This window comes from Triturus cristatus, chromosome 10 (assembly GCF_964204655.1).
Source record: "Triturus cristatus chromosome 10, aTriCri1.1, whole genome shotgun sequence".
Classification (NCBI taxonomy): Eukaryota; Metazoa; Chordata; class Amphibia; order Caudata; family Salamandridae; genus Triturus; species Triturus cristatus.
Window position 1 is genome coordinate 570,151,149 of NC_140593.1, and position 25,312 is coordinate 570,176,460.

At 46.3% G+C, this 25,312-nt stretch overlaps 1 protein-coding gene and 1 long non-coding RNA gene across 2 annotated transcripts in view; one reads left to right on the forward strand and one right to left on the reverse strand.

Annotated features, from left to right (window-relative positions):
- Positions 1–25,312, reverse strand: part of CEP20 (centrosomal protein 20) — a 380,968-nt gene that overhangs the window by 229,107 nt on the left and 126,549 nt on the right. The window lies entirely within an intron of this gene.
- LOC146789750 (uncharacterized) overlaps positions 5,393–25,312 on the forward strand; it is a 101,584-nt gene continuing 81,664 nt past the window's right edge. The window contains exon 1 of the long non-coding RNA XR_014970151.1: positions 5,393–5,524. This is a non-coding gene — a long non-coding RNA (uncharacterized LOC146789750). The remainder of the gene's footprint in view (positions 5,525–25,312) is intronic.

Genomic DNA, 25,312 nt, shown 5'->3' on the forward strand with positions numbered 1-25,312 from the left:
TTTGTTGTTGTTGCAGTTTTATATAGCGCAAACTCAACCCGAAGGTATTATAGCACTTTACATGAGCAACCGCCAGTTACATTTCACAAAGTAATTCAGTCTTAAATTAATTAATTCATTCATTTTTTAGGGCAAGAGAAATTAAGTGATTTGCCCAGAAATCACTGCAAACTGTTTGCCTCATTTTCCAAGTTTCTCCACAGTCACACACTGTTCAGCTTGGTTTACAATCTCTACTTAATACAATCACAGTTGTTCCTAAGATTTAGGAGAGGGTGTGAATACGCACTGTCGATAGACATGGTCTGTTGAGAAGTTGCACTGCAAGCCGTACGATGCATTACTTATCACTGACTGTAGATGTCACAGTCTCACGAGCGTCGCTCTAGCTCATTTGTTTTCACTTTCCCAACTAGTGCCAATTGCAACTGCCTATTGCTTCATCACAGATCGGCGCAGCCGTAGTTTTCAAATACACTTGACCCCATGTGGGCAGCTATGCACATGCGCAAGCCAATGCTTTGCATGCTTGGCCCTAGGTCATGGAAAAGTCGTCTCCTGTGACCAAAGCTAACCGCTGCCCATGGAGAGAGTTGCTCTGTGTGCATGGGAAGTTCGCTTACAACCACTCAGAGCATCCTCAGGTAATGCTAATTTGCAGCTCTTGTGTGTACACACGACACTGCCATCAAGGGACAGTAAAGAACATGAAGAGAGTTATCTCATCATGGCCAGAGGCCACTTTTCATACCCGTCATCAAACATTCGCTTGAAGAGGGTACGTCTTTTCAATAAAATGTGCTCATCTTATAGCAACATGCTTCCTTTGGGTTTGGGAGGGTCACCCTCTTCCATCCTGTATAGCCCTCCTCAAATTATCCTTCATTTACTTACATACAACCACCCCATTAAATATCGACTTCACACTCATTCACGCGCCAACAAGTTGAGAGGTATGCTGTAATGAGTGACAGTGGGATCCCTTGAGCCCACGAGTGTTCTAATGGCTCATCATTTATTTATCTATACCCCATAATGCTTGTGGAGTTGATACTTTTGTCAGATTTAACGACGTTTTCTAATCTTGTGGTTTCTATGAAAAGCAGTAGGTCTCAATGACATTTTAGAAGGTTTGGTAAACAAAGATATTGACTGTCAATAGTTATTGAAATTTAAGTAAGCCGCAAGTCATATAAAGCATCTGCTTGACTGGTTAAGCCAAAACGTACTTTATGGTACTGTGACTCCCTTTCACTTGTGTGTATGCCACTCCACCAGCTAGTCACAACTGTAAAGACCTAAAATGTGGTTGTGCCTGGTGCTGTATTCTGCCTACCAGTCTCTTCTTAAAGATCCTAAATTCATGGACAAGGATGACTGTTGTTCCCAGGCTCAGGTTGGGGAACACCCTTCTTTGTTTCTATGCATCCACAACACTCCAAACCAAAACATGTGGGTGAAAGACATGGTCATTTACAATGCCAATAGCTCTAACTCTCGCAAATGCGAGACATTGCATTGAAAATGCTTGTTGCGTTTTGTTTCCGCCCACGGAGCACCATCTAATTACTTGTATCTTTACACTTTGGTACTTATCTGCTCGTTTTGGGGTACCATTTTATTTTTTGTTTCCTGCTTGTGTTTGGCGAAGCTTTCTTTTCTTTTTGTTCCTCATCCTTTTGTGGCATTTGAAAGGCAGCGTGTCTCATTGGAAATGGAGCGCAAGTAGGCAAAGCTTTCAAACCTTTAAATAAATTTGTTTCAATCAGAAGTTTCGTGTTTGTGTGCTTTTGAAGGGTATATGAACTTTATGTGCTTTTGTGGGAACTAAAAGTCAGCGTGCCTTTCCTGTAGAAGCTTATGCTGTAAAACATTTCATTTGTGTGCTTTTGTGGCAGCGGCAAAGTTGCATTTCTGTCCTTACTTTTCATATATTTTAGTTGGAAAGGGTGCTCGGTTTCTGTATGGGCCTGAAAAATCTTTCTCAAAGACCGCGATCAAATGTCAAATGCTGTTTTCTGAGGGCACCTGTAACCGTCCCACAACCCACTCATGCTTTGCAGATTGACCCGTAACACCACTACCGCCATCATCGCTGCTTGCCCCCTCCTTGGTTGTTTAACTCCTCGTCTGTAAGAAGAGTTTAACTCCTTGTGGCAGCCTTGCATTGTTTATTGTACCTGGACGATAAAGGTTCCCCGGTACCTGGCTGTGTTTAATAATTAACATCAAGGAAATTGGTCTCAACACTGAACTAATAGAGCCATTTGTCAGTCAAATCTCCATCAGGTAGCCACAGGAAAACATACTTTGGACTTGCGAGGAATTTAATTTGTCAATGCAACACCATATACATCCATAAAACCGAACTGAGATGGCAAATTCTTAATGACTGTCTCTTCACACAAATGTATCTCCTCAAATGGATTTCAATAGGAGTGTGTGAATGATGTTCGCACTTGTATCCCCTCTGTTCGTCCCTTGTAAAAACAGCTTTCAAACTTTACTTTGCATTGTTCTGCTGAGCCCTAGAGACTGTGCAGTCTTCACAGGTGCAACAGTGCTACCTGTAAGAAAAAAAAAGAAAGAAAGAAAAACAGTGCTACCTGTGCCATTTTTTTATTACAGCAACCAGAAAGCAAGTGACTATAATATTAGGTTAGAACACTAAATCAGCACCCAGAGATCGGTTCTGGCAAATCTAAATACATTAATTAAAACCAGCACCAGTAAAGCTCTCAATGATGGATATATTTGCCAAAAAGAATTTGACTTTCTTAATAAAACTCGAACGGTGACACTTGCCCTGTGTGGAGTCCCTAAGACACAAAAAAACACCACAGACCCACCAATGAGACCGATTGTCTCATCTATCAACTCTAGCACTTTACCGCTCTCGAATATGTCGATTCATTCCTATGTCCCCTGACCAAACTCTATGCCTCTTATATTAAAGATCCCGGACACATGATATCGACCATAGAACACATACCCTTCAATAGTGAAACACAATATCTTGTCACATTAGACATAGAATCACTATATACGAACATCCCTCAAGACCAAGCAGTAGAGGCAGTGGCAACCTTACTAGCAAGAACTCCGGGTGAAAGACCTAATGAGTTCATCCTTGAATGCCTGGACATTGTGCTGCATAACAACTACTTTGATTTTAAAGATAATCTTTTCCACCAAATCAAAGGTACCAGTATGGGCGCTTCTTGCGCTCCTAGTGTAGCGAATATTTACATGGGCGAGTTTGAACTCAAACACGTCTTCAATGAGGTAGCTCCATTCTATGAGAACGTACAAGTCTGGCACAGGTTTATAGATGATATTTTCTTCATCTGGTCAGAAGACCTAGATCTCTTGCAAGTTATTGAGTGGCTTAACCTCGGTAATAAGAACCTAAAGTTTACTGCCAAATACTTCCCAGACAAGGCAGAGTTTTTAGACATTTGGATTGAAAAAGCAAGAGGCAACATTGAGGTTAACCTCTATAGAAAACCTACTGCTAAAAATAAGATCTTACACCATGGCAGCTTCCATCCCAGTTGCCAAAAAGACTATTCCCTATGGGGAATTTTTAAAAATACGGCGCAATTGCACCAACTTGCAAGAGTTCACTTTCCATGCTGAGGAACTTCAAAAGAGACTTCTTCTGAGAGGTTATCCTAGACGGTTGGTTCGACAATCTATGAAGCGCGCTAAATATTACAACAGAGATGTGCTCATTGCTGGCAGAAACAAACATCCACTGGAGAGAATAGTTTGTGTAGTAAACCACTCCAGTCTTAATAACAAAATCCAACAAGTGCGACATAAGAATTGGAAAATTCTTAATGTCAACGAAGCAGAAGAAACTTTGATCAAACCTATTGTGGCTTTCAGGAGGAATCCTAACTTAAGAGACAAACTGGTACACAGCAGATCGTTACCACGAAAAAAGGAAGACCAAATGACAATTGATGGACTACCTCCTATCTTAGGCAATCATAGATGTAGCAATTGCCATGCTTGCTCCTCAGCCATAACCACCTAGACTTGAACCTATGGCATCAAGACAGGTAAATTAAAAAGCCGTACCAATTGCAGAAGCAGTAACGTCATTTACCTTATACTTTGCCCATGTGGTGTGGGCTATATAGGTGAGACAGGCAGAGAGTTCAGACTGAGACTTTCCGAACATAAATCAGCCATTAGGACTAGGAAAACACAAACACCTATGGTAGGACATTTTTTAGATTTGCAACATAGTGAAAAAGAGTTGAAATGGCTCATCTTAGAGAAAGCGGCCCCTAAAAGGGGTAAAGATATGGACAAAATCAGGAAAGATAGGGAAAGCTTTTGGATTTTTCATTGAGACACAGTCCGTAGAGGTCTCAATGAAGAAATAATATGGATAGTGACATAACTTGCCACCATATAAGGAAAGCTTTTCAGCTTCACTCGACTGTTATTATTTGAATAATTGCATTACGGTAATACCACCTCCTACATATAAGACACTGGATATAATAAAAGTCCTTTTATCTTAACACTATTTTGTGAACAATTTACAGTTATTTGCAAACTACTCTGGGCTTTGCCCTCTTTACCTATATTGCTTTAAGTATATATATTTCTCTGTTCAGTAACAACATGTATGTTGCTTTTACTCACCCATATGCTTACTCACATTTCTCATATAACATCGGCAGATAATGGAAAACATTTCTCAATAAACACTACTATATGTAAGCTCAATAACCATCAACTCCTATTTTGATTGAGCGTTTATATATGTCTCATGCTCACCACGTTAGTACTTTTTTTTTTTGTGAAAAATAAATATAGGTCTCTGTAATCGTTACTACCTCAGCAGACCCCAATGCTACATAATTAATATAGTGTTGGTTTGAGTGCACAACACCTTAATTAGTTCTACTTTACTTTATGAGAATAAACATGTACGTTAAACTATAGAATCCACTATGACATATTTAAACATTTCAATACGGTGCCGTTTTCTCGCTTTACTTTGAATCTATCCCATCGTTCACTTAGACTTACTTCTTATTAAGTCGTAAGCATTCCTTGCCCTATTTCAAACATAATATCAGATTTAAATTCCGTAGTTTCTCCCCTGTTTTGGCCCATGTTGCGATATAAATTAGCTTTTTGAAATCTCATGAATCCCTTTCACTTGCTTGCAATTTAACGCAATTATAGATTACCAGAGTAAAAAGTACAACTAAAGCATAGTATTATATCTTTATAGGACTGTGAGATACAGGACACGAGAATTCACTTCCCTTTGAGGTTTCTCCGCAGCCCTCTTACATATTTCAACATGGCGCCGACTGTTGTCACGTATTTACTTTGCTTGCGTTCTCAACTAATTTGCCTTTCTCTCGCGAGCATTCCTTTGCCCAATTGTCGAACAACATCCGATTTAAAACCGTCCCCACATTAGTACCTTTGACTGTCGTCACATACCCACTTACTGCGGCACGGAGAGTATGCGGGATACCAATTATTATAGGTAAGAAAGCTGTTAGTTTTCCGTTACCTTAGTCCAGACTCAGGCCCAGGTGTAGCATTCTGTTGACTCACTTTATTTTCTCGCTCGTATTAGCGAAGGGCACTTCTGACCATTACTGTTGCTTTTTTAAATATTACTTCGCTATGTTCTTCGTGGCACTTTTTGTAAGTGTTATTTTACATCGTTTGAACTTTCATGATATCCACCAGTGTCCCAGTATAGTACAGCGCTGTTTATAACGTTCACTAACACTCCTATATAGCACCTGTTTGGACATTTTTACGCAATGGTTCAAGTGTCTACACTCGTTATTGTGTAGGTGAGAATCCTTGTAGTTTTCTGCAGTTTATTATTCTGCTCAACCCTGCTATCTTATAGAGATCCCTATACGAGTATTAGTGTTGTATACGATATTTATATGCTATTGTTTGGATACAATAGTATAATAATCTTTCTTGCTAACCTGAAAGTTTTTGTCTAAATTTGTACTATTACCGGCTACGGTATTACCTTGCATATACAACTATCTTGGGACCCCCCACGGGATTGAATCTCATGCTGTTTTTATGATTATGAGGATGATTGATGAATGCATGAAGTAGTGTGTATGGTGTATATTATTTTGTTTTTGTAGTTGTGGGGTCATCACAATCAATGTACATTAATTTTGTATGATACGTTATTGATGTGTTCTCTTACTGTACAAATTGTAGATGTCATTTATATGTACACAAAAATAGTGTCTCTCTAATTGATTCAAATAACATTTAAATGAGAAATGTTATTAGAGATACAATTTTAAAGTAAAAAATACATTAAAAGAAAAAATATTTTATAATAAAAATTACAAATCAGCTTAAAATAAAAACTTTTTGTATCTTTTCTATGACTTCTTAGATATAGATAATGCATTGGCAGGACAGAACCTGAATAGGTCTAGCTTAAAGAAATATAGGTCTTGGTAGAGGATTCTTTTTTTTTTTTAATTGACATGTTTTTATTAGGGTTTTGCATGTATTGCATCACAAGGAACAATCACCATTATAAGCATGAATCATTGTACCATAACATCATGGACCTTTAAGAAAGTTATAGTGCGTGTATACTGTAGTTCGTTAGCTGCTGAGATCTCCTGTGATGGCCCGAGAGACTTGTCTTCCCATTGGTCGGTTCTATCTGGCCCCCATGCATACCATCCTGGTCGTGCCTACACCTTCCGTCTCGATCGGGGTCAACCTCACCTCCCCAACTTGGTCTGAGCTGCGTTCCCTTCCTTCCCAGATTCCCTATCATGTCATGTAACTAAAACAACGGTGTGTAAACCGCTAACTGGGGCTATTGCTGCCTACGGGGCGGCTTGGGAAGGGCCCTGGGGTAGGGGGGGGGGGCCCGAAACTGGGTAAAGTAGGGGAGGGAAGGAGGTAGTGAGTGAAGTATGGGGGGGGGAGAGGGTGCGGGGTCGGCAGACGAGAAATTCCCGTGGTAGATTATGTATGGACTGGTGGTAAGTGTATGTGGTGCGCTCCGGGGGGTCCCCGGGGGGGGGGGGGCGGGCCCACCACTCGGCACGAAGCAGGGGACTGGGTTCATACTTGCCCTCATGTCTAGGTATGTTACCTACCTTATGGGCCGCCCGCATCCCCCGCCGATCCGGGGCAGTCGGGGGAGGCCGTAGGGGCGTGGGGGGTGGATTGTGTCATGTCTGGGGCCTCCCCCGTCGCGCCTGTTTGCTTAAAAAGGATGAGGAGCTGCGCCCACTCCATAGATATCGGGCGTTTACGGGCGCCCTTTGCCTCCTCCTCTCGCAGCAGCTCCTCCTCTGCTGCTCCCCACTTGAGCACCGCGCCCACCCATGCCGGACCGGATGGCCCCTCCGGGGCCCTCCAATGCATCGCGATGTTTCTCTTCGCGAGGAGAAGGGCCAAGGAAATGAACTTCCATTGCACCTTCGCAGATTTCCTCCTCGGGGTTATCCCCAGCGCGCATTCCTCCCAGGTGGGGGCGGACGGGAGTTCAGTTGTTGCTTGAATGGCTTGGTGTACTCCTCCCCAGAAACGTTGTATGGATGGGCAGGCCCAGAACATATGTTTGAAATCGGCGTCTACCTGGTGGCAGCGGGGACATTCAAATCGTGTATCGGGGTAAAACCGGTGGAGTTTGTCCGGGGTGAGGTATGCCCGGTGTAGGATATTAAATTGAATATTTTTGAATCGCGCTTTCCTGGACACCTTTTTGGGAGATTCCAGGGCTTTACGCCACTCCGCATCGTGGAATACTCTGCCTGCGTCTTCCCATGTTTCCCGAACTTTGTCCAGGGAGACGTCTGTGAGCTCCCGGATCGCTTTATACAGCCAGGTGATGAGGTGGCTGCCTGCTCCCATACGCAGCACTGTGTGTAACACCGGATGCGTCGGGGGTTCCCCATCGCGTGCGTGCCAGAAATGGCCACTACTCTCCAGCAGCTGCCTGTGTTTCAAAAACTGCCCTTGGGGGAGGTCATGCCACTCCACCAGTTGTGCGTATGTCCTCAGTTGTCCCTCTTGGAACAACGCCTCCATCTCTGTGACCCCATGATCCGTCCACACCTGGAGGGCCCTCGTGGTGTAGTATCCGCTCTGTCGGGGGAAACCCACAAGGGGGAGTAGAGGGGAATATAGTGGCTGGCCCTTCGACATGCGGTGGATCCTCATCATGCATCTGCGGGCTATAGCGACCTGGAGCGGGTGCGTACGTGTCGGTTTGGAGCCCGGCATGAGCAGTCGGCGGATCACAGGCAGAGGCAGTTTGCCTCCCTCCGTGGTCGTCTCCCCTACGTGTCGTTCCGCCGTCCAGTGGGACAGCCACTGGAGTTGTGCCGCGAGAAAGTACGATTCAAAGGATGGTGCTCCCAGGCCTCCGGCTGTCGTGGGGAGGTACAGGGATGACAGGGAGGTTTGCAAAGTAGTAGAGCATCCTTGGAACCATGATCATTTTTGCCAGAGCAACGCGCCCTATGGATGCTAGTGGCAATGTCTTCCAAAACCCTACAGCCGAACGCAGGCTTGTCAGTGCCCCTCGGTGGTTCCCCTCGATGAGGTCTCTGGGGGAATGATATAGGCGCACCCCCAAGGATCTGGGGGCCGTCCCGTCCCATCTCAGCGCCTGATCGCCCAACGTTATCTCTAGGGGTTCCGCGTGGGTGCCCAAAGGGAAAATGGACGATTTCTCCCAGTTGACCCGGAGTCCCGAGATTCCCTCGTACTCTCGTAGCGTTGTCCAGATGGGCGTGAGGTCGGCCGAGATATCACGGACATATATCAGGAGGTCGTCCGCATATAATGACACACAGTGGGTGACGTCCGCTATGGGTATCCCCAATGTTTCCCCCTCCCGTCGTAGTCTTATGGCCAGGGGTTCCATTGCTAGGGCGAAAAGGAGAGGAGAGGAGAGAGGGGGCATCCCTGCCTGGTCCCGCGGGTCACTGGAAATGGTGCAGATATAAGTTTGCCGAGTCTCACTCTGGAGGTGAGGCCTCCGTACAGTAGCTGGGTATAGGCCAGCAGCGAGGGCCCAACACCCACGTGCCGCAGAACCTCGAATAGGTACGGCCACAGCAGGGTATCGAACGCCTTCTCCAGGTCCAGGACCAGACACGCCGCCCTGGGAAATCGTTCTTTCGTCTGATCCTGAATGTGGAAGAGGCGGAGCAAATTATGTGAGGTGTTACGCCGGGGAACGAATCCACATTGGTCCGCATGCACCAGTGTGGGAAGGATTTGGCTGTAGCGATCCGCTAAGATTTTCCCGAGGATCTTGCAGTCCGTGTTCAGAAGCGTTATCGGCCGGTAGGACGCCGGGAGCTCGGGGTCTCTGTATGGCTTCAAGAAGGTCACCAATATCGACGTCCGCATCGAGTCTGGGAGCATTTTGCGGGCTACCGCCTCTTCGTATATGGAGACCAGCCGCGGCGTCAACAGTGTCGCGAATGTGTGGTAGTACTCAACCGGGAATCCGTCCGTGCCCGGTGCTTTCCCGCGTGCTAGGGCTTTAATTGCTTGCTTCACATCGACCGGTTTGAGTTTCTTGTCTAGTTCCTTCCCGATTGTGGGGGGAATCTTGGGCAGGGCCGATCCGTCTAGGAAACCGGCAAGGTCTCCCGAGGGTCTGACCCGTGGGGATCGGTACAGGGCCGCATAGTACGCGTGGAAGATGTGCAGGATATCCGTCTGCGTACATTTGAGTTGCCCGTCCGGGGTCCGGAGTTCTGTGATTGGGCGCGGCGCTGTGTCTTGCTTAGCTAGCCAAGCCAGTAGGGATCCCGCCCTATTCCCCTCTTTGTGTGTCCGAGTCGCGTATGCCCGAAAGTTATATTTGCGCAGATCTCGCAGCGCCGTTTCGTGGGAGGATTTGGCTGCTGATAGTTGCGCCTCGGTGGCGTCTCCTTAGTCTACTCTCTTCGAGAGTTCCGCGAGCTGGGTCTCCGCCCCCTGCAATGCCCTGTCTAGCACTCTTCTGACCCCCACTACTTGTTGAATGCAGTGGCCTCTGGCGCTTACCTTGAATGCATCCCATTCAAATGAACGTGTGGATGCCGTGTTATCGTTTTGCCGAAAGTGGCCCTGCATAAATTCCTCAAGGTTTTGGCGGAATACCGGGTCTGTAAGGCATTCCCGGGGCATCCTCCATGTTGGGATCGGGGGGTGAGGGGGTTTCCATCGGAGGACCGCCGTGTGTGCATCGTGATCCGACACTACTCTGCCTAGGTAGTCCGACTCTTGTACTGAGGATAAGAGCAACGTGGAGCATAGGAATCTGTCTAGCCGGACCCTCAGATCATGTGGGATCGAATGAAAGGAGTACAGCTTCGTGGTGGGATGGCGAGTTCTCCAAATGTCTGCTAGTCTCCATCTGTCTGCCCAGCTGCGGAGGTCTGTGGCCTGCTTGTATGCTGATGAGTGGGCTTGCGGGGGGTGCGAGCGGTCCAGGTGTGGATCCAGGGTGCAATTGTAATCCCCTCCCAGGAGCCATGGGACCGATGTGTGATGGGCCAATGTGCGTGTAAGTTTGCCCCAGTAGCCTTCCTGTTCTGTGTTGGGGCGTATATACTCCCTATCAGTAGTTGTTGGCCCTCTAACAGTCCCGTCAGTATTGCATAGCGGCCCTCTCTGTCCACGAGTCTGCTTTGCTCCTTAAATGGCACCCCCGGTCTGATCCAAACTAGCGCACCCCTAGCGATTGCGGAGTAGGTCGTGGCACATATGCCTCGCCATTTTCTCTGTAGTCGGTCCGCCTCCCCCGCCGTCAGATGAGTTTCTTGTAAGAGCGCTATCTGGGCCTTTTGTCTCTTGATGTAGGCATAAACGGAATATCGCTTGCGGGCTGTATGCATCCCCCGAACATTAAGTGTCAGGAATTTTATGTCCGTGTTGGGAGAGTTGTGAGACATGCTGTGGGAGGTCATGTGTATACGTCCTTGTTGTATTGTGGGCCCCTCAGCTGTCGCGCCCGGCCCCTCGCCCACCACCTACCGTCCGTCTGTGTATTGCATCGTCCGTGAAGGTTGCCTTGCCCGCTCTGGGAATGACAGGGAGGGGACACTGGGGGTAAGGAGGTGAACTGTAACAATGGTGGGAAACAGTCCCAATGCTGGGGGCGTATCGTGCGAAGCGATGCGCCCAAACTGGTTGCCATGGTGTAACTTTAGTTCGTAATCGCTGGGGTGGTGGATCTGGTGGCTGCCGACTCCCGCTCTGGCGGGTGCCCGTAAATCATTGATGTCTATAAGTGTCCTGCCCTGTGTCGGGCTCAGTGGTTATTCTATTCCCTGCGGTCTGCCGGGCGTGCTCGTTTTGTCGCTGACCCGATCCGCGGGTCCCTCGTCAGATGAGTGTGTCCGCGGTCTGGGGGGTCATCGAGCCCTCTCGCGATCCTGGCGTTGCGCTCTTTTCATCGTCCGAGCTAAAGATGTGAGGGCCTCATTCCGAGACTCAGAGGGACTCAGAGTGGCCACCGCCTGGAGTGCCTTCCGACGCTCCGCGATTATCTGTGCGAGGTCCGGGGAGCTGGCGGTGGTAGTTCCGGTCTGCCTGCTAAGCGGCGTGGAGGAGGCCCTCCGGGTCCGGGGACCTGGGTGTCGTTTTCGGGCGAGGGCCGGGGCCATCCCCGGGGTGTCGTGTGTGCTGTTCCGCCCAAGTCGCCGCTTCTCCCGGGTCCGTGAAGAAGTGCGTCTCGCCTCCATAGATGATCTTGAGGCGGGCCGGGAAGAGGAGCGCATATTGTATGTTTTTCAAGCGCAGGGTACGCTTCACTGCCAGGAAGGTGGCCCGTTGCTGCTGGACCGCACGGGAGTAGTCCGGAAACAGCATAACTTGTTTGTCCTCCAGCTGCAGCCGTCCCCGCTGTCTGGCTGCCCGTAGGATAGCGTCTCGGTCCTGATAATGGAGGAGTTTGAGCAAGAAGGGGCGAGGGGGCATGACCGGCTGCGGTCTGCGGGCCGGCACTCTGTGGGCCCTCTCCACGGAGAAAAACGCGGTGAGAACGTCCGCTGGCGTGAATGTGGCTATCCAATCCGAGATGTATTTGACCGGATTGGGTCCTTCGATGACTTCCGGCAAATTCATGATCCGGATGGAGCACCCTTCTAAGTCGTCCGTCTTATTCTCCAGCACCTTTATCCGAGCGAGTAGGTCCTGGAGCGTGTTGTCCTGCTTTTGCACCTGCGGTTCCAGTGTTTGGAGAAGGTGCGCGCTTTGCGCCACTTTGTCTGCCAATTTCCTGTGGTCGTCGCGAAGGAGGCCCAGGCCTGATGACAGCTCGCCGAATCTCCCTTCTAGTGCCACTCGAGATTGTTCTATGGCTGCCAGGACCTGGTCCAGTTTTCTGGACGTGGGGTCATCTTTGACGGGCTCTGTGCCGTGGGAGGGTCGCGCCGGCGTTGGCTCGGTCGTCCTGGACTGGTGAGAGACTGGCGGCATCCCCAGCGCTCTCCCGCCGTTTCGTTCTCGTAGCCGCTGGAGCACCCAGGTCGTCCCTCCGGGTCCTGCTTTTGCCTCACTGTCGCTGTGCACCCACACGACCCTCGCGATCACCAGCCTGGTTAATCGCGCTGTCTGGGACGCCGCGGCTCCCCAGTCTCGTCGACACTCCGTCCGCCATCTTGTGTGCGGTCCGTCAGTGGCCGCGCGCGGAGCCCCCGGCGCCGTCCCAGCCTTGATCTCGGGGATCTGGAGCCGGTCAGGAGTATAACCGCTGTGGCTGGGCTCGGTATGCCTCGTTTCAGGGTCGATGGACGCCCGGGGCAGGTAGGACTGATTGTTTTACGGGCCGCCGAGCAGGAGCCTCAGTGAGAGGAGTCCGCCATCTTGGCTGGCTCGGCCACGCCCCCTTGGTAGAGGATTCTTATTCGTATAATATTAGGTTCATCCTTTCTCAGCCAGATACTATTTTATTATTAGAGGCACGCATCCACTTCTCAGACATCGTATGACACAGTGGTTCTGTCTGTATATCATTTTTTGTATAACGCTTTTAATTGAGTTTAAGTAGGTCATTTTACAACAATAATGGCAAAGCCTATTACCAAGCTTTTATTGGCACTTATTACAGAAAAGTTGATCATCGGCATCAAATGTTATTTTTTTAAACCGTGCTGCATGGCATTGGGGATGCTAAAAAGCTACTAACTATTGGCAACATTTCTTTTTGTATTTTCTGTGCAGTTCTGCCCATTTATTTGCATTGTGACCCTCTCACCAGCTCTCATAATACCGTGGCAGAGGAATGGCAGGATGCGGAGCAGGCCTCCAAAGTGTAGTCTGTGTTTGCCTTCAACAACAAGCCTGGTAATTCCAGTTTACGAGCACCCTTGCGAATCAGAATACAACTTTTTAGGGCTCGGCCTGGCTTGAGCAGCGCATGCGCTGCCCTCGCAATGGCGAGGGCCTTTTGGGATCGATACAATTCCGATGTGCACACGGTGGGACAGAAGATGTGCACGCGGGGACTGGATGCTTTACTGGCGGCATGACAATCTGGGGACTTTTTTTTTCGCCGCCAGTAAAGCATCCAGTCCCCGCGTGCACATCGATGAATCGGTTATAAACATCGTGCATTGTGAGCGCGGGCCGCCTGGGTCGCGCTTTTTTATGTTCTCTCACTATCTCTGTCTTTCACTGTCTCCTCGTGTCTGTGCCTTCCAGTTCCTATCTGTCCCATTGATGCGGTCTCCCACTTTCTTCCCTTTTTAGGTCTCGGGACCATCCGGTCGGCAGACCGGAAGTCCGGAGATTTAATGTCTTTGAGAAGAGGGGCTTGCACCCGCCCCTCTTCTCTCCTGTTCTCCATTGGCTGGCCTCTTAAATGCTGGCCAGCCACTGGAGAAGAGGTCCAGTCACTCCGATTATGCCCCGTCCTTTTCGGATCGGGGGGCGTGTTTTATGCGAGAAGTCTCAGGGAGGAGACAACAGCAAAACACGCCCCCGAATCCGAAAAGGACGCTGCGTTTCTCCGAGGCAGTTCTTCTCAGCCTCGGAGAAAGGCGGTGGTGTCTTCTGGTGCCCTAGCTTGAAAACAGACTCCGTGTCACTGAAAGCCTGTAGTGTTCTGTCCTTTTTTTTAAAAAAGATTCTACATTATACATATCCCTTTTTGAAACCCAGGAGTTTACTTTAGTGAGCCCTTACTGTCATTGTATTGGTTTTACGTTACATTTGATGGTTTTATCCATTTACTGAACACTGAAATATCACTTTTTTTGTTGAAGATTTATATCGCGCTAGCTCGACCCGAAGGTTTTGGAGCCCTTTACATGAGCACCAGTTATGTCACACAAAAACGAATACATTTTTGGTAGGCACAGGGAGGAGATTAAGTGACTTGCCCAGAATGCTGAGCCGACGCCGAGAATGGAAACCGACCCCCCAGCACCAAAGTCGCTGCCTGCCATAGGCTAAGAAGCCTGGATTCCATGAACAGATGCAGCCATTGAGGTGCGAGGAGCGGTGCTTTCCCTAACCACAGTGACTGCACCGGTATGCTGGGATTTCCCCTGGTTGGCTGAGGCCAGCTTTTGGTTGTTTACAGCCTACAGTGTCCTCGAGCAAGTCGAATAAAAATCAAACCCCCTCCCGCCCTCCCCTTGGATGTGCTTGAAGGAAATGTTTTTTTTTTTTCTACAGGGCGAGCGAGTCTGTGCTGGAAAACAGCGTGCCGCGGTATTTTTTCTGACCGGTACTTTTGATTCAGTGATTAACCGCATGATTCATAAATAATTACGAGTTGTTGCAAGCACCCTCCCCGCCCTCCCCACTCCCTGTGAAACCCAGGAGTTTACTTTAGTGAGCCCTTAGTGTCATTGTATTGGTTTTATTTTTTATCCATTTACTGAACACTGAAATATCACTTTTTTTGTTGAAGATTTATATCGCGCTAGCTCGACCCGAAGGTTTGGGAGCCCTTTACATGAGCACCAGTTATGTCACACAAAAACGAATACATTTTTGGTAGGCACAGGGAGGAGATTAAGTGATTTGCCCAGAATGCTGAGCCGACGCCGAGAATGGAAACCGACCCCCAGCACCAAAGTCAACAGCGCTGATCGTCACGCCACATCCTCTCCCCATTTCACACCAGTGTTGGGCAGAGGCACTGCAGGGAAACGAAACTCTGCCTACGATCACACGTTTTCAGGCATGTCCTCTGACCTGGCACGCGTGTTCTCTAAATACAGCTGACTGGCTCTCACGCATGCCTTTATATAGCACCTAAGCCTTTCAGAATAAAAGCGATGTAAATGCAGGTTTATTATTCATGCAATATAATTAGTGCTAATTCTTCCCATTTCGGAGGATTACATACTTTGAAATCCAACGTGCAGATGTGCGGCCCCGCATTTTACAAATGTTGACACCTTAAGCCACCCAGGTTTGGAGGGGGGGCGCATTCTGAAGCTCGTAGTATCTTTGAGTAAAGGCTAAAAGAATTCGATCTAAGAATTTCATTGGTTTTTGGCTAAAAAACCAAACCTTACGAAACGTTTCACTTATGACGTGGAGTCAATTGGCAGCTGTGGTTGAGGTGACTCCTACCACAATTTAAAAGGGTTCACCCACGGGCTGGGTGGAAGGGTTAGGCATAAACACATTTCCTTTCCGTTCAATGCAGAGCTCTTGTTTACTGACCTCCGCTTCTTTCGAAAGGGGGCTGGCGCTTGCACCCGTCGCATCTTGTAAACAATGCAGGGAGGAGCCTAGAAGGGGCCGATTTTCTGCAGATGTGGTGGGACAGCGGCAGTGATATCCTCACGTTATCGTAACTCTCCGCTTTTGTAACAGATGTGGCACGATGTATTGAGGGGGCCTGAGACCAGCGAGTCACCTCCTAGCTGGTAAGATAGTACAAAGTGGTAAAATGCCCGGCGCTGGCTTCCTTTGCTATTTGACGACTTGCTAGTTAATGTTCCCCCATGACCCTCCAGCTGGTCCGACATAATTGCCAGGCCTACTTTGGGGTTCCAGTTCGGCCCTGTTGTTGAGTATCCTACCCAGGGCTTTAAGTGGGATAAAAAAACAAGGGTGGGGGTGGGGGACGGTGTTGCGCCGGGTCGATACGAATTGTATTTTGCTGTCTCTTTTGTCATTGCAACCAGGCATATTGATACAGCAAGTAACATGCTACCTACAACAAGTTAGGACTATTGGCTTTGTCAATCGTTGTTAGTTGCATAAGATAAATTAGCAGTAACTGTGGCTTGTATATAATATTGAGAAAGCATCCACTTGAAGACCTAGTGACACCACGACAATGTTACTGCTCCTGAGTTTCAAAAAGAGACAACAATATAATCATGCAGTGGCTGAACTCGACAGATTAAGAAATATATCCCAAATTATATATAACAGTCGGTAGACGCATGCCTCTACAGTGTTCTATTGTATTTTGAAACCAGAATTGCTCAAGTTCGTATCCTTTCAAAGTTCCCTTTTCAAACAATCATTATCAACGCCAAGTCTGGCCCTGGCACGGTAGTGCGAATTTTGTTTAGTATTAATAAAATTTGACACTTCAGAGAGCAGTTTCAGCAGAGAGGACAAAGAAGGAATGGGCATGGGATCCAAATACTCTTCATGCATATTAGTCTGGGCCACGGGCATTTTGCGATGCTGCAGCGTTTTCCTCATAATTATGGGTTTGCCAAACTTCCCAAATAATGCTCGCATAATAAATCTCGCTTTTGAGAGTGATTAAGCTATTGACATTGTAAATAACAATGCCGTTTCTTTAAATGCAACGGTCTCGGCATTGTTAAAGTTAGAGCTATTGGCTCATTGCTCTTGACAATGCCGTTTCTTTAAATGTTTTAAAAACAAACACATAAACAAAAATAATGTCATGAGCAATGCCAATAGCTCTAACTTTACCAAGGCCGAGACCATTGCATTGTAAATGCTTGTCTTCTTTCCTCCCCAGACTTCCGCTGCCAGCTCTCTCTTTCCCTCGCGCCCCCTTCACCCACAGCCCCTCTTCTCCCACTCGGCCTCACAAGGCCGCAAACGCATGAATCGCGCTTTGTTTCCAGTATATTTCTATACTTAAAACGGTCGGTTATTTCCTTCCTCACCGTCAACACTTCGCTGACTCAGTTTCATCCTACATCTCAGACAAAATATAGAGCGAGCATGGCAACGATCAATGTTCTCTCTGCACCCTGGGACCTCCATGGCGTTCTCTCATGTGGTCGTAGCTTAGCACATTGCCCCCTCACATCTCCTTACCTGCTCACCAACAACACTTGTGCCAAGCACTTTTCCTCCATCCAGGAGTCCTTTTCTCATGTTTTTATCTGCCTTCTTTCCTCCTTTCTCTTCCACTTTCTGCTCCTCATTTCTACCTTTCTCTACATTTTCAACCCCACATGTTTGCTTTCATTTTCTTTCCACCTACCGCTTTCCCATTTGGTTTCCTTCTTCTTTCTTCCCGTCCTGGGCTCCTCCTCCGCTAACTTGATCAATAAATAGCTTTTCTCGCATGCTTCCCATTTCCTCCTTTATTTCCTTTGTATCCCATTTTCACTGTTTCTTATTTTAATTTTCTGACATGGTCTGCCCTTTAACCTTCTTTTCTGTTTCCGATTCTTCGCCCTTTTGTCTGACTTCTGTTCTCATTCTCTCCCAGTCTCATTTTCTTGTTTTCTCCCCATTTGAAAGTATGATGCAAATTGATGTGGTATTGAGAAATCCTGGGTTCTGGCTCCTGAGTAAGCTCAGCTGGAGGAACTGAAGAGAGTTGATGACCGTGCATCACTCTGTGGACCTCTGCAAGAGATGGCGGCCAGGAGCATCAGTAGAAATATAGTCGTGCTTGATAAGACCTGTCGGCCAGGAAGGAGGTAAACCATTGCAGGGCAGGTTCTCTTACACGAAAGGCTCTTGAGTGACATTGGAGGAGCATTGTATGGTCAACTATATTATTATCTATCAAGAGATACAGTAAGATGAAGTGCTGAGGTGACCGTGACCCAGTGAGCAGAGCAGTTTTTCTATGACATTAATCAGAGCAGTCTCTGTTCTCCGTCGAAGGTGAAATGCTGATTGGAAGTCATTGGGGGAGTTCTGGTTAAGATGGGCATTTAGCACACATGTTATCTTCACGGCACAGCAGAGCCAGGAGACAGGCACATAGTCGGCAAACATCTCTGGGCCAGTAGCAGGTTTCTTCAGAAGAGTAGAATCAAGGCGTATTTGAGTTGGTGTCCTCTCGATTCAGGGAGCAGGCTGCGATGGCTGTCCGTCTCATTTGAGTGACTTTTGTAGAGGTTCTTAAGTAGAGTAGTGGTTTTGAGGGCACTGATGGTGCTCTGTTTATGCCACTCCTGCACTGGGATGAATTTAAATGGAGGACAATGAGAGGCAGTTACTCTTCAGGTTTGATATGAAACTGGAGGGAGTTAGCGATTGCAATTTTAGGCTGGAGCGAGTTGATTTTGTCACAGAAGGTAGCCACAAGGTCACTGCGCATGCTGCGTGGACCACTTTGGAAGATCACAACAATAAGGCTGCCATCTCATCTGCCAGTGAGAGTGGGAGGAGCCACACTCTGCAGGAGTAGACACACTGGAGGAGCTGTACCTGAAGGCCAGGCACCACCAACTACTGCTTGGTAACCCACACGACTGCAGTCTGCTGGCGACCCGATCCTCTACTATGCACCTCCCTCCTGCTTCTTTTTCTTGCTACAAGTTCTTATAGTGAAAAAGTATAAAAAGCCAATCACAAGATCACATGGTGCCCACGCGTTTCGTAAGGCTGAATGCAACAGTGGTTAAGGGTAGGTTGACTTTATAACTCATCTGATTCCACTTCAAACTTCTGTACCACAGAAAGTCCAAAAAAGGAAGGAGCGATTACGACAATATCATTGTCTTACACATTCCCAATTATTTGTATTTATTTTGCAATTTTAATGCACACATGGATATTCCTTTTATCTGTGAAGTATCAGGTGTACGGGTAGTGTTTCCTTTACATAAACGTTGAAGCAGACCCATTCCATCATGGCTGCCTTCTGTATTTAACCTGCATACTTGGTGCTGTAGTTTGCAAGGGTTGTTTCCTTGGGATCATGTTTATGTGGGATGTTTGTTGTCAATAATAGCACAATGAACAGTGTTCTGCTAAAACAACAGAACATTGGGAGAGAGCGGTGCAGATCATCCTCATCCAAGGTATGTGGGAGGCACCTGGCTTGAGCAAATGGGCCCGGGTAAACTTAAGGCACTCATTACACAGCAGAGTGCCAGGTGAGTAGCTCATCCAGTCCTGGTTTCTACTTTACCTCCTCTTCTATACACTTCCTGCGTCCTTAATGGGAAAAACTAAATTAAACTAAAAGTTTCCAGACACAACCTTTTTGGGGTCGAATTGTCAGATTGCGATCTTTAAAAAAAGTCAGCTTCTGCTCTTACAACAGAGCCCTCAAGGGAAGTGTCTAATGTCAATGAACCCACAATTGTAACCCCCTCCCCCGCCCCATGTCTCTGCTGCCCTCAATGCGTCCACAGGCATTCTATACCTAAGCGCTGCAGTAGGAATATATACTGTTACTACGCATGCGAATACAGTGCATGCCATTACAACACAGTCCTTAGAATGGCCACGTTGTTACCATGTATACAATTACATCGCAAGCCATTACAACAACTTGCTGTAGGGGGTGCGCTGGCCTTAAGAATAGTATTATTTACTAGTCCTACTCCAGTTTGAGCAACAGCAGGGAAGGTGTTGGATTCTAAATCCAACACCAGTGCGGCCCCCTACAGCAAGTCGTAGTAATGACTTGCGATGTAAATGTATGCGTGGTAACAACGCGGTTGTTGTAACGACCGCGTTGTAATGGGACCACGTTGTGAAGATAGCGTCGTAAACGCTGTTTCCCCTGCAGAACAGGTGGCAAAATGTCATTTAGTTCAATTCACACATATTGACTAAAACTGAACCCATTAAATGACACCCAAACAAAGGTTCTAACATAAGTTTGCTGCATTTCAAGAAACGTCCGTTCAGTTCTGGTCTGAATTGCATACATTAATAAACCTGATCATTTTGAGTGGCCAACCTTGAAACAGGGTGCTTTGAGATTTCCAATATGTAATTAGTGACTTGGCCACAGTCCTAGAGATAACAAGCATTGAAAATGTAATAGGTCTCGCCTTTGATTAAGTTAAAGCCATTTGCTTTGCTAATGGTATTGCATAGCAAAGCCAATGGCTTTAACTTAATGAAAGACGAGACCTGTTGCATTTTCAATGCTTGTTTTTATTACTTCAGTCACAACAAACATGCAATGATAATGGCTGTATGACTGCTCAGTAGTCTTGACAAACAAATATGGTTCATATCTGGAATGCAAACATTGTTTCGAGGATGTTCCACTAAGAGTATGCATGCTTTTCATTACTACAAGGTGCTGGCTTTGACTTTTACACTAGGAAAAAAGCTTTCCTTTTCTTAGTGGGCACATTAAAGTCGGTATTTAGCGTGTAAATACTCCAAAGAAGCCATTCAGATTGTGGGTTGTGTTTTAATACACACTGGAAGCCAGATCCTTTTGATCAAACACAAGCTGTTCAGTGTTGCAATGAAGAAGAAGTATACACAGTTTTAAAAAAGCTAAGAAAGCATAACTTACCATCTTATTTCAAATTATTGGTTGCGTAATGCTCATCTGAACCACGTGACTTACATTTAACAAGTTTATTTTTATTTCCTGCCTAGTATTTCTATTGCTCGATTTTTTTTTTATAATAGTCCATCAGCAAATATTTTTTTTAAATAAGGTAAATGAAAATAACTCAATTCACAAACAACTTGTTTCGCCTGGAAGATCAGTATTGGAAATAAAGTTTGCTTTTTGTGGAACGGAGTCCGATTGTTCATTAAATTTCTTTTTCCTGCTCTGATTTGATGTACACCAGCTATCTGCCAAGAATCTGATCTTCTGTTTGATGTAACTGCACCTATTTTGGGTGAATGCTTTTTGCAATTCCTGTTATCCACCCCCAACCGCCCTCCCATTCATGAACAACCAGCCCTCACGTTCACCATCCCAACCAGAATGCCAAAGGCAATAGCTCGCCCAGTAGCGAGACCTTTTGGCTTTGCCAATGCTTGTTACAAGTGTTTGTGAACTTATGCTCTTAATGTGAATACTAACTATAATCATCTGAAAAAGTCCCACAATATTTTTATGTTTATTATGAAGAGTGGTTAGTTTTCAGTCAATGATTTGCAATGGAAGTTACATCCATGTAAATGTTAGGAGTGCCACAGAGGGGCCCTGGAACGATTGTGACATGTAATGCTCCAACACTTGCAACACTTAAGGTATGTACTTGCAAGCAAGCCAGTCATATGCAGATTCACATTGCTGCATCTTGATACTCAATGAGAACCTTAAGGGTGCATTCTGATACCCAGTCTCAGCACACGATTTATTTCTGTCGATACATGGTTAATGTGCTTGGTTTCCAGCATTTCAGAGGTCACCAGCAATTCCTGAAGATTATAGGAGTGGAGTGGAGCCCACCACAGCAGCTAATGGTCTATCAGTCTGCACAAATTAACAATTTTTCTTCTGCAGCTGCAACCAGGGAAAAGCAGCAGTAGTGTGATAACATACACAATGTATGAAGCAGGTCTATCTATTATTCAATCAGAGCATTTATAAAGCGCACTACTCACTCGTGAGGGTCTCAAGGTGCAGGGGGGGTGGGGGGCTAGGGTACTGCTACTGCTCGAACAGCCTGGTCTAGAGTAGCCTCCTGAAGGTAAGTAGGTCCTGGGTCTGCAGCAGGTTGATGGGGAGGGTGTTCCAGGTCTTTGTGGCAAGGTGGGAGAACGATCTGCTGCCGGTGGTGGCTCTTCGGATGCGGGGATGGTTGAGAGAGTGAGGTCGGCAGAGCGGAGTTGGCAGTTCGGGGTGTAGAAGGTGAGTAGTCTGTTGAGGTATGCCGGTCCGGTGTTGTGGAGTCTACAATCCTATGCAGCAATGGTGAAACAAAGTCACTTCCCTGAACAACAGGTCCTAAAGATTCTGATAGTCTGGCCATCCAAAACCAGCAACTTCTGAAGATTCCATTTCGGACCTCCAGTGCTGCTGATGTGTGGAGGAAGGCAGATTTTGTTAGTCACATCTGATACTGGGAGAGATGACTGGCACCTGGAAGGAATAGGGTCCGGGAGTCCCCCTTTCATTCCACAAACCCTTGTTACTTTATTCAAGCACCAGGGTAGGGTTTGCATGTAGCATTATGAAAAAATGCCTTTTTTATAGTTATCCTGAAAAATAAAAAGCCCGTTTTGCAGGGTCACCCCAGTTTTTCAGCTAAATTATATTCCTAGTTTAGACTCTGCAGGCTGGGGTACTGCTGTTCAATACCCAGTGTATGTGCTCTGACCCCCTAAAACATGTAGCAAAAAAAAAGGCCAATCACGGATTGCCATATGTATCCCAACTACATGGCTTATGTGGGGTACAAACTCCAATCATGACATGCAAAGTTAAATGTCACCTGTGGACTGCATCACTTATTGTGTCATCCACTAGGAAAAACAAAAACATGGCTTCAGGCCAACCAGTGTAGCATGATTGCAGCAGTTTAAACCTGCAGTACGACCTGTTAAAATAATGGTGTTTGGTACAAACCTCCATTTTAAATATTAGTAAGTCACATCTATGTAGGCCTTGTAGCACACAAGAACAAAAGTTACTTACCTGTAATCTGTGGTTCTCCAGTATTGGTATCTTTCATAGATTCCCATGCCTGAATCATTCCCCGACGTCGGAGTGGGTGCCCCACGGTACATAAAATTAGATATATATATATATATATATATATATATATAAACCAAAACATGGGTAACCTAGAACCAGGAAGTAAAGTAGCCAGAAATCAAAAGGAAAAAATCCTCCACTTTCATGACACGTCCAAGTCACTATATATGGTCCAAACTACAGCCAATCAGGTGACAGCATCACCCAGAATGTTCTCCTCAGAGGCTCAGGCTCTCAGATTTTCAAGCTCAAGTGTGCTCCAGATTGAACAGAGCAGAGAAGAGCCTCTGAGGGGAGGTGGGTGGGTTGCATGTGAATCTATGAAAGATACCAATACTGGAGAACCACAGATTACATGTAAGTAACTTTTGTTCTTCTCTAGTATTGGGGTATCTTTCATAGATTCACATGCCTGAATCAGAGTACAGAGCAGTAACTACATAACAATACTAGTGATATCATCATCACAAACATAAGCATATGCATATCATAAGCAATACGTAATCACAAGTATAGAAATATATATATATATATATATATATATATATATATATATATATATATTTATTATCTACTGGCGGTCGCCAGTAGATAGTTATAGTTAGGACCGTGTTTCCATAGGAAATCCGCAACATTCTATTTTGAATAACTTTGGCGCCGATTGACGAATCCTCGCGAAATTTTCAAAATAGGTGGGGCGCTCCGCTCCGCTCCTTCCCTGAAAGTCTCGGGGGGGATTCGTCAAGCGGGGGCTGAGAAAAAGGGGGGGGTCCCAAAACGCGTTTTCCCCATGCATTTTTCCATAGGACCTTTAGTCCAAGCTGCAGCCCGAACGGCTGAACAGAATTACTTGAAATTTGGCAGAGAGGTAGTCCTCAGGTCAGGGATGTGCCTTTTGCAGGTCTGGTGTAAATCTGTTCAGTATTTCCTGAGAAAATAGCATTTAAATCAATATATATATCAATAGGCGCGCTCCGAGCGCGTACCGTAAGCTTACCGTACGCGCACGCTGCCGTGCGCGAGAGCGCGATTTTGATTGGTTGTTAGATCTTAGTAAACATTCGAATCGGTCGAAACCAGGAAGTGTCGGCCGCCATTTTGTCTCTCGCAGTCTGAGGGGGTGAAAAACAAAGGTGGATAACGTGAAAAGGGGGCAGGCTGGACAGTTCCTGACCCCCTAGCCTTGGTCAGGGGGTCCCAGAAGGATCCCCAAGGGCAAAAATGTATTTTAATTTTTTTACGAAAAATCACGGAGTGCGCGTAGCGTACGTGCACGGTAGAAACGGAAAAATTCCGCGAACTACGTAACGTGGGCGCGCGGTGCGCAAAGCGCACCGCGCACCCACGGTGCGCGCACGGTACGCGCACGGTGAAAAAACTTTAAATAAAAAATAAATACATAACTTAGCATTTAAAAAACCGTACAAATTCACTGAAAAAACCATAGGTTTCACACACGTTATAGTTAGGAATTAGCATTTAAAAAACCTTGCAAATTCACTTAAAAAACCATAGGTTTCACACATGTTATAGTTAGCTGGGCATTTCACTCGTGAAAAACCATTGAAATTTCCACGTTATAGTTAGTGCAGGCAACTAAAACTCACGCGACCGCAATCCTCTGTTGATGCTAATACTGTATTTAGACACTTATTTACCCATGTCTTCTTCCATTAAATTTTAGCTATACATATATTACAAATATTTTTTTTTCAGAAAAACACATATGTTATCAGTGATGTAATATCTGACGTCATCAGCAGAGGATTGCGGTCGCGTGAGTTATAATTGCCTGCACTAACTATAACGTGGAAATTTCAATGGTTTTTCACGAGTGAAATGCCCAGCTAACTACAACATGTGTGAAACCTATGGTTTTTTAAGTGAATATATATATATACAATCATAGAATATCTGTATGTCAGAAAATAGCAATAGGAGGAGGAAAGAACAGATGCTCACCTAATTTAAAAAGATTACGGAGAACCGCCTGGCCCAAAGACGTGTCGGCATCACTGGCAGCTTCCAAGCAGTAGTGCTTGGTAAAGGTGTGCCTGCTGGACCATGTAGCAGCTCTGCAGATTTGATGAATAGGCACACCAGCAAAGAGAGTGGTAGAGGACGAGATTGCTCTAGCAGAATGTGCTCTCGGAGTGGTCTGTAACAGTCTGCCTACATGCTGATGACATAAACAAATTGCAGCAGAAATCCAACCGAGCAATGGACTGCTTGGATATTGGGTATCCTGTATGTATCCTTCCATAATCTATAAATAGCTGATCAGATTTCCGTATTGAAGATGTCCTCTGTAAATAGAATTTGAGACACCTCTTGACATCAAGAGTATGTAAAGCCCTTTCTGCAGGTGATTGAGGATTAGGAAAGAAAGTCTTTAAAATGATCGGTTCATTGAGATGGAAGTCCGAAGGCACTTTAGGCATAAAAGTGGGGTTAGTGCGTAGCACTACCAAATCTCTGGTG